Raw genomic sequence first — 9,367 nt, 5'->3', positions numbered from 1 at the left:
ACTACTGACAAAAAGCACTGCTCATGCGATGACTAAACTTGTAGCCATCAGAAAGATTAATATTTGGTGAAGAAAGAGTTCGATCAGTTCAAAGTTGACTCTTTGCGGAAGTAAAACCCATCTGAATTATTTGCTATTGCGGCGAAATTAACACAATTCGTCGAGTTCCTTGACGTGAATTCGTAAACAATATTAATATTGAGCGAAGTCTTGCCTATTTTCAAAGAATACGAGGGTCAAATTTTGTGAAGAGTTCAATCGTCTTCCGCTCGGTCACGAATGTGATAACTTCCTTTTTCCTAGAAAAAGGAAGTAATCACATTTATTTATTTCCTAGAAAAAGGAAGTTATCACATCCGTGAGCGAGCGGAAGACGATTGAACTCTTCACAAAATTTGACCCTCGTATTCTTTGAAAACAGGCAGGCTCAATATTGTTTACGAATTGACGTCTAGGGACAAATCGAAGCCTTTCGAGATCTTCCTTACTCGATGAATTGCAAATAATTCAGATCGGCTTTACTTCCGCAAAGAGTCAACTTTGAACTGATCGAACTCTTTCTTCACCAAATATAAATCGTTCAATTAATTATTATAACTTTAGTCATCGCACGAGTAGTACTTTTTGTCAGTATGTAAGGCGGTCTTTTAGAAATTCCTATAAAGGCTTCTGAGACTTCCTCCTCAATATTGTAACGGCTACTGATAAGTGATGAAATGTAACAATACCTGATTTTGGGCAAATAAATAAATAACTCGTTCTAGATCCCTGAATAAGAATTAAGGAACTCGAAAAGAGGAAGGAAGTGATGCCAAACTACTTCCAGCTACAGGAAACCGCAATTATGCATAGGAAACAAAGTTTAAAATGTCTGTTAACCGGGAGTGAATTAGCTATTTCGCTCCTGGTCCTCCTGGTTAACCCATTGCCTCTTAGATAGGCTCTTTCATATTTGCGCATTGTTATTGACAACACCAAGACGATCCATGATCATTACTGTTTTCTACATGCAGTAAAATCTTATTTAATATATAAATTGCCAATGGTTAATGTAAAACTTCTCTAGTGATTAAGCAGTAATGAGAAAACGGAAATTAAAGAACTCGCAACCACCGGCGGAAGTCCGTAAACGATTTCGTCGCAAACGTCGAAAATGGCCAGGCTCCAGTTGTTCAAAGGCCGGATAACTTTATCCAGTGGATAAGTCACCATCCGACAGTTTCAATCTGTGCAAAGATTTCAGTATTTCATCGTATACAAGCGAATATGCACACTCTAACCACAGTCTAGTTTAGGAGTGTACGAAAACCTTGGACAACGTTTAACGTGAAGTATATTTTAGACCCCGAATAGTGCCTTATCCAGTGGATAAAGTTATCCGGCCTTTGAACAACTGGGGCCAGGCCTTCGTGCACAGACTCCATAAAATGCCTCTTACTTTCATGTAGTAGACATTTTAAAATTTCTAGTAATCAATTTTGGATTTCTTAGAAATAAAATTGTAAATTCCTACTTTCTTTCCTTCTTCATATGTTTGTTGTCCATCCGTCCGTCCATTCTTTCCCTCATTCATCGGAGCCATTTATGCAGTCAACAAAGAACGCACACTTTTCTTTCTCTAAAAGTGTTTATGAAATCAAGATGGCAGTTTTGGTTGTATTGGATTTGCGCGAAATTGGTAGAAAAAATTCATTTTCAATGTAGTTATTTCTTTATTTGTCAGTTGGTTTGTTCGTTGTCTCTTTCTTCTGTTGGATGATTTTACTCATACAGGTTTTCTTTTTTTTATTACTTTTCTAAAATTATGTTGTATCGGCCCGAGCGTATCGAGGTTAATAAATTTGTCGTGCTGTACGTGAATCGCTCGGGAGCTAAGCCGCGCGAATTCGAGCGAAAAAAAATATTTATATATATAATTAGGAAAAAATAGTTCAGGCTTCAGAAGTGATTCGTCGTTTTATTGCTACAGCTCTGTTTCGTATGGCCAGGAGCTGACCACACTCCTCAGGTAACTTCAACGAATGACCGGTAAAGATTTAAAAGCTGGCTATATAAAGCAATCAAAAACCGGCGATTTAAAACAAGCGGCTGCTCGGCGATAAAATACAATTCCATGCTGCGCCGTGATAGAATTCACGTGCCATGATACAAACGGTTACTTACGTTATTCGAGAGGTTTAGGGTTCATATCTATTTATGTGAGGGTATGGACTTGACTCAAATCATCAGTTCAAACTGGCGATTTAAAACAAGCAGACAAGGGACAAGACAAATTCGCCGAGGGAGATTAAACAACGAAACTTCTGAACAACGTGAAAGGCGACTTCAGATTCAGCGCGAGCAGCGAAGAAGAAGGAGACATCACTGAGGAAACCACACAGAAAAGACAGCATCGCTTGGCTCAGCAAAGACAGCGCCGTCAGGAGGAAACAGAGGAGCAGAGTAACCGCAGATTGGAATATCACAGGCAGTACAACCAAGGTAGAAATCAGCTGTCCACCCAGCCCTGTAGCTTCGCGAGGTTTTGCGAGTCACGTATTTCTAGTATTTTTGGAAACAGATCTACAATAATCACTTATTTGACATGCATGAGTCTATTTTGCTCTTACTAGGCTATCGGCTGAGCTAGAAAAAAATCTGTGCACTGCTCGACATTCAAGGACTGACACTTCGATAGATGTTTTGGCCTTTCCTTAGTTTAAATGAGCACTGCAGTACTAAACGCATTGACACCTAAACAAAGTTTGTTAATATAAAGCTTTTTTATAAAAATAAATAAATAAATAAAAGGCGAAAAAACGGCCTGTAAAAATTGGTGGCAAGGGGTATTTTGTTCCACATACAACCTGATTAATTGATCATTACCGTGGGTTACAAAGAGTCAACTATTTAATTGGTATACACCATTCAACTAAGGCAGCTCCTCTTCGCTCTATACACATTTTCTACCGTAAAATGTAGCATGGCTATTTATAAAATCACACTTCGAAAAAGGCCGGTAATACAATGTCTAAACAGTCGCATCTCAAAAGATCAAAACTCGAAAACTGAGTGCTAAAACTAGTACTTTATTTTATCAAATCATCTCAAACCAAATCACACAATAAAAAGTAATAATCCATAGTTACATTCCATTCATCTCAAAGAAATCAGACATTGAAAAAAAGAGTAGTAATACAGGGTTTCATCACACGCATCTCGAAAGAAATTTAGCTCGTTGACCATTCCCTCAAGGAAGATAGCAAGCGATTTCTCTTTCTCCTCAGGCGCGAAGAAATAATCGACAAACTTCACCAGACGGCTTGTGTGCTTGGGATCGGGCTTGTTGTCTTCAAACCACCCATAGTACGGATTTTTCTTGTCGACTAAATGGGTTAGTTCTCCTGCAATCCACGGCCAAAGCAAGGTGCATGGTAACATGGCTATGGCTAGGTACTTAGGGTCTTGACAGCTCAGAGCAGATTCATATCCCACGTGCGTATCTGCCGCGGGATCCATCCGGCCACGCTTTCGGTATTCTGGAGTCGCCAGGTTTTCACAAATTCCTGATTGTACTTCTTGTAGCTTTCAGACTGGACTCTGTAAAGTAAAGAAAATTGAGGCTTCCCTTCCAGTTGCATCTGTTTAGCAGCATAGTCGAATGCTTCAACTGCATTGTAGCAGTAGGCGGCATCTTGCACCATGTAGCCACCGTAATTGTTTGGGTCGAGATTTCCTGAAGCCATCCCTTGGATAAACTTCGATTCTTTGGCAGCTTCACGAATTTTGACGCTTGTTTTATCGTTAAACAAGTCTTGGCTGAAGGAACCAACTGTCTTCAATGCTTCTGGAGGTAAGAAGTCGAAATCAAAGCGGATCTTCCTGGCGGATTGGGGGTATCGTTTCACAACTGAAAGGGGAAACAATGATTGAACTCACAAAAGATGAATTCACTTGACCGGAGTCAAATCAAGAATTAATTAAACTTACATGGACTATTCTTGACTTTGGTGAGTCGACTTCATATATATCAGTAGAAAGGACAAATCACAAACGACCACTTCCCAAGCGTTTTGTGGAGGGAAATAATTGCCTCGGGATTGCCGTTACGGTGCAGCCAAACGGTTCCTTTCGGTTCAGGAACGGCCGATTAGATTGCGATGAAAAAGTAAAGTCTTTCTTAGCGAAATGTCGCCTCAACTCAAAAACCTGCAAGGCTAGTTATTTTTTGTTTTCTTCGGGCTAAACTCGTCGCTTCAGAAGTACAGAATGAGGCCAGCTGTGGCGCTTTCGAAAAGTCAACAGCAATCACTCGATTTACAGAACTGGCCGGCCGAGTAGTGTCAAATGAAAAGCAGTCAGCACTGTGGATATACATGAACTTCCATCTCTGCAAAAGTCATTAAACAACACTGAGACCTTTGGTTGAAGGCAATCTTCGCTGCATCATGATAGAACAGTCTTCATACAAATTTGGTATCAGATATAGCAGTTGTCTGAGTGCATGGACTTTCTCCGTCTGTCGCTGCTCACTGACGGCTTTCGCCGACGCCATAATGTAACAAGTCGACTTGTGGCGGCAAGTCTAGTGTCGCAATCGTCATCAAACTTTTGAAGTTCAACAGCACATTTACAACTCAAGTAATTCGTTCGCGTGGTTAGGATAATACCGCTTCTAAGAATACCAATAAATTTAGTATGCGGAAAAACATGTATGCATTGTTACAACTCAACTTCATCAGTCTGGTGGTCCTTCCAATACAATTTAAACATTTCAAAGTTTGGTGCATAATTTGCTGTTTCTGCTTTTATTTGGGTAATTTATCTCGATTTTAACCTCTTTTTTGGCTGGAGAACGAATAACATTCGACTAACATCTAAAGTGCGGCGTGTAAACAACGGATAATTCATTTTATTTTGACAAAGAACACTAAATTTAACTGACTTGCATTAAAAAATTCTTGCAGCGTACTTTGCTTATAAAATCTCTTCTGTTAACTGCTTACCTTGCAGGTGACTCATCTCGTCAGGTTGACTTTGATAACAGGGAGGAGATGAACTGAAAGAGAATGGATAACTTTTAGCGGAAATGTCCATGGCGGCCTGCCTTCCCTATCACAATTAGTAATGGCGGCAGTTAAGGCTAAAGGATAGTATTCGTGCTCCGCTATGTTCCGCTATCCTTCTTCTCAGTCTACGATGTTGAGTTAAATCACTTATCGCAGTGCCTTAACACCCAACGATTGAGACCAGGCCTCAAACGGTGTTGTAACGCTTAGCTCTTTGAAATCAAATCTATGTTTTCCACGAGTTTCAAGGTTATCCCATGCAACAGTAAAACTGGGGAACATTAGGGAAGAACTATGTTGTCTAAGAAAGATTATTCGTTCTCTGGAGAAAGAACGGAACCGAAACCTTAACGCCAACAAAATTAGAGGCAAAATATAATGGTTCTTTTATCTTACCTAAAGATTGTTTGTTTTCTAGGAACTAGTCAAGGCCTTCAAGATGTTCCTGCTTGGGTGAGTAGTTTTAAGTGCCCAATAGCAGGGAGAACAGACTGGCTTCTGCCCGTAGAGAAATCAACTTTGAACTGGACTCCTTCGACTCTGGATCCGTGACCAATGTAATTTTAGAAAGAACAGACGTCAAAGCACTTTGAATTCCAGCGACATTAAGTAACCGCAAATAAGCACAGGAAACAATGTTGAATATTCTCGTAAAAGCATCTCAAATTTTTCCCCTGTTTATGACAACACCATGGAAGATGTTTATTGCTGACACCTACACTGCACAGCAATAAAATGCTCACACGAATTTTCATTAAAAACGAGGTGGGCTCCACGTGCAAGAAGAAGAAGAAGAAGGCAACCTGCTATCATTATTTAGTGTATACGACTACGTTTTCCGCATGCCGTAAAGCTTATCGCTGAAAAATATTTAATGCAAAAATTTCCCTGAAATAGAAAAAGAAAAGTACACCCGAAAGAAGGCGGAAGTCGAATGACCTCCTCGCAAACTTTAGGTTACCGCACTTCAGAGGTGTCTCGTGTCCAAGGTGTCTCGTGTCCAAGCGATGTAGCGCGCCCGGTTTAAACTGTAGATACCTAAACTCCTATATCAAATTAAAGCTTATAGAGCTGGTTATCAAACTATACCAAGAATTTTGAAATAAAATGAATTGTCGAATTTTTCACGACCTCTAAATGCAAGAATCCGAATCACCTTTTGAAAGCTACAAGTCAAAGCGAATTTTGTTTTTCGCTAATTTAATTTGCTCCTCAGTTTTCGGACTCAAAGCGCTAAGAAACGTGTCTGCGTTTTGCCATATTCAATCGCAGTGAAAAGTACAGAACATTTTCCAAATAGGATTCCAAAAATGTGGAGTGATCGTACAAAAATCGCTCTTGGAGAAAAAATATTTCGAAACAAAAAATTCGCAGACAAGTTTTTGTTGTGTATATGTTAATCTAGCTACTGTCCAAATCGAACAAATTGCTAATCTTCGTGGGTAGGTAATTTTGCGAACATGAAAGAGCCCAATTTCACGAGGTTAATGTATAATATAAATAAATGCGATCACGGACATCTCATTGGATGACTGTAGGCTGCCTTCATCGGGATATGTACTTAACGGAATTTCCGGCACACTAAATTCATTTATCAATCGCAAAAATCACGAAATAAGTGCCTTCAAAATCTGTGACAATAACATAATTTTAGTTGTTTCTAATCCCGCCTGTTTACTGTGATAGTTACCAGAAGTGAGAAAGATTTCACACCGTGAGACCCAACTTGCCGCTTTCTTTTAATTGATAATCGCTATTGCTACACAGAAAATTACTACACAGAAAATATACAGCATAAAAAGTTTGTCTTCTCCCATAGAAAACCTCTCAGCATCAAATTAAATGACCAAAATCACATGCACACTTAAATAAAAGGTATAACACAGGATTTCATCACACGCCGATCTCGTAAGAAATCACAAATCAAAATTGGTTTCACAGGATTTCAAGAAACACACATCTCGAAATGAAATAACATATTGAAGAAAGAACAGAATTCATTGTGGGGTTTTCGTCACACGCACCTAGGAAGAACTCACCCATTAAAAAAAGAGTAATAATGCAGAGTTTCATCGCACGCATCTCGAAAGAAATTTAACTCGTTCGCCATTCCCTCGTGGAAGATTGCAAGGCACTTCTCTTTCTCCTCGGGAACGAAGAAATAATCAACAAATTTATCCAGATCCAGAGGGCTTGCCTGATTGGGATCAAGCTTGTTTTTGTCAAACCAGCTGTAGTACGGATTCTTCTCGTCGACTGTATGGATCAGTTCACCAGCAATCCACGGCCAAAGCAAGGTACAGGGTAACAAAGCTATGGCTAGGTACTTAGGATCTTGGCGACTCAAAGCAGACACATAGCTTACGTACATATCTGCCGCTGGACCCATCACCACGCTTTCCGTACTCTTTATTCGCCAGGTGTTAACGAAATCCTGATTGTACTTCTTGAACATTTCAGACTGGACCCTATACAGTAGAGAAAATTCAGGTTTCTTCTGCAGTCGCATCTGGTAAGAAGCCGTAGTCAAATACTTCAACTGCATTGAAGCAGTAGGCGGCATCTTGCACCATGAAGCCACCATATTTATCTGGATCAAGAGTTCCTGAAGCCATCCCTTGGATATACTTGGATTCCATGACAGCGTGGCGATTTTTCACGCTTTTTCTATCGTTAAACAAGTCTTGGCTGAAGGAGCTTTTTCTCTGTGGTGCATCTAGCGGCAAGAAGTCGACTAAATCGAAGTTGATCTTCCAGTCAGTTTTTGTATGTCGTTTCCATCCTTAAAAGATGGAAAAGGTATGTTAATACTCGTATACTTTGAATTTGTTAGTTTGCTGACAAGTCGAGGATTGAACTTAGATCTACTTCCCGATTAGTTTGAACAAAGTATTAGGTAGTATTCTCGATCTTCCGCATTAAACAAATATCGGTAGGGAGGACAAATCAGAAACTAAACAGTCCAAACATTTTAGAGAAATAGTTCCCTCTGAGTGGCGGTGAGTGTATAATATAAAAACTGAAGCCTGTGTGAACTTTATTTTTATTTTTATTAAGTGGTCACACACACAAACAGAACATATAAAACAGGTTGAAGAGAAATCGTTGTTAATTACATATCAGTAAATTAAATGTGACAAGGAAGCCTGATGAAGCTAGAAGCTTAACTGTACATGTTTACATGAAAAGACTTCCTGAGACTAGTCGGACACATCGGACATGCGTCACAAATCATGATCAGTTTTCAATGAGAAGCTCAACAGCCCATTTTGTACTCATATGTATCGTTTATAACTCAAGTTGAAATGAAAGTGTATTTAACCGTGATTAAGGTAATCCATGCATCAAATAAATTTAGTATACGGAAGAAACAGCGTCTGTAAAACATTTCTTCATGGTGGTCATCCTTTAATTGATCACGAAAGTCTTGTCGAATACAATTCGAATTACATATCTGCGCTTTGTTCCACTTTAGGCAATTTAAAATTACCTCTCAACGTTAGGTGTATTACCTGCTGTTTCTGATATTACTGTGTTTATTTCCTTCGATTTAACCTTTTTTTTTCCTCAGGCACGAATTACACTCGACCCATGTCTAAAATGCGACGTATAAACAACTTATATTTATCACCAGTTCATTTTGATAAAGGGCTCTAAATTTAACCAAGCATTAAATAATTCTTGAACCATCTTTTACTTTAGAAATCTCTTCTGTTAGTCGCTTACCTTGCAGGCGACTCATTTCGTCAGGTTGACTTTGATAAAATGACCTGAAAGAGAATGGATAACGTTAACGTTTAGAAATGCCCGTGGCAGTTGGTTCAAGGACTTAGCAGGCTAGAATTCATGCCGTTCAGTGTTTGTTCCGTTTTCCCTCTCAGTTATAATGTTAGGTTTAAAACACTTAGGAGCATCGAAGGCAGTGGATATCTACCAACAATTGCCGGTCGGGCCGGTCTTTGACACTGGGTTGTAACGTTTAGCTCATTTTAGTTAAATCCCAGCAGTTAACAACGGGAGAACTTTGAGAGAAAATAATGTCGTCTAGAAAGAATTGTACGTTTTTTTAACAAGAATTCAACCAAAACCTTAATGCCAGCATGATTACAGCCAAAACATAAAGATTCTTTTACCTTACCTAAAGATTGTTGTAGAGTTTGAGGTCAAGAAACTAATCAACGCCTCTCAATTAGAGTTTCGTTGCTGGAGCGAATAACTTTGACTGCCCAATGTCAAAGAGTACAAGTCGGCTTCTGCCAACAGCTATACTGAATTAACTATGAACTGAAGCTGTTCTGGATGTGTGACTTCAGGTATTT

At 39.3% G+C, this 9,367-nt stretch overlaps 2 pseudogenes across 2 annotated transcripts; both read right to left on the bottom strand.

Moving 5' to 3' along the window:
• Nucleotides 1-2,814: 2,814 nt before the first annotated feature.
• Nucleotides 2,815-5,545, bottom strand: LOC146470331 (uncharacterized; annotated as a pseudogene). The gene is made up of 4 exons (XR_014867013.1): nt 5,531-5,545; nt 5,445-5,487; nt 4,986-5,038; nt 2,815-3,889 (listed from the first exon to the last, which is right to left on the bottom strand). The product of XR_014867013.1 is annotated as an uncharacterized LOC146470331 (transcript).
• Nucleotides 5,546-6,432: 887 nt separating this feature from the next.
• Nucleotides 6,433-9,309, bottom strand: LOC146470330 (uncharacterized; annotated as a pseudogene). The gene is made up of 3 exons (XR_014867012.1): nt 9,187-9,309; nt 8,775-8,818; nt 6,433-7,830 (listed from the first exon to the last, which is right to left on the bottom strand). The product of XR_014867012.1 is annotated as an uncharacterized LOC146470330 (transcript).
• Nucleotides 9,310-9,367: the final 58 nt, after the last annotated feature.

Source organism: Pavona decussata, unplaced genomic scaffold, assembly GCF_977016875.1.
Source record: "Pavona decussata unplaced genomic scaffold, jaPavDecu1.1 SCAFFOLD_114, whole genome shotgun sequence".
NCBI lineage: Eukaryota > Metazoa > Cnidaria > Anthozoa > Scleractinia > Agariciidae > Pavona > Pavona decussata.
The sequence above is the reverse complement of the archived record's forward strand: the minus strand, read 5'-3'. Positions and strand labels throughout refer to the sequence as shown.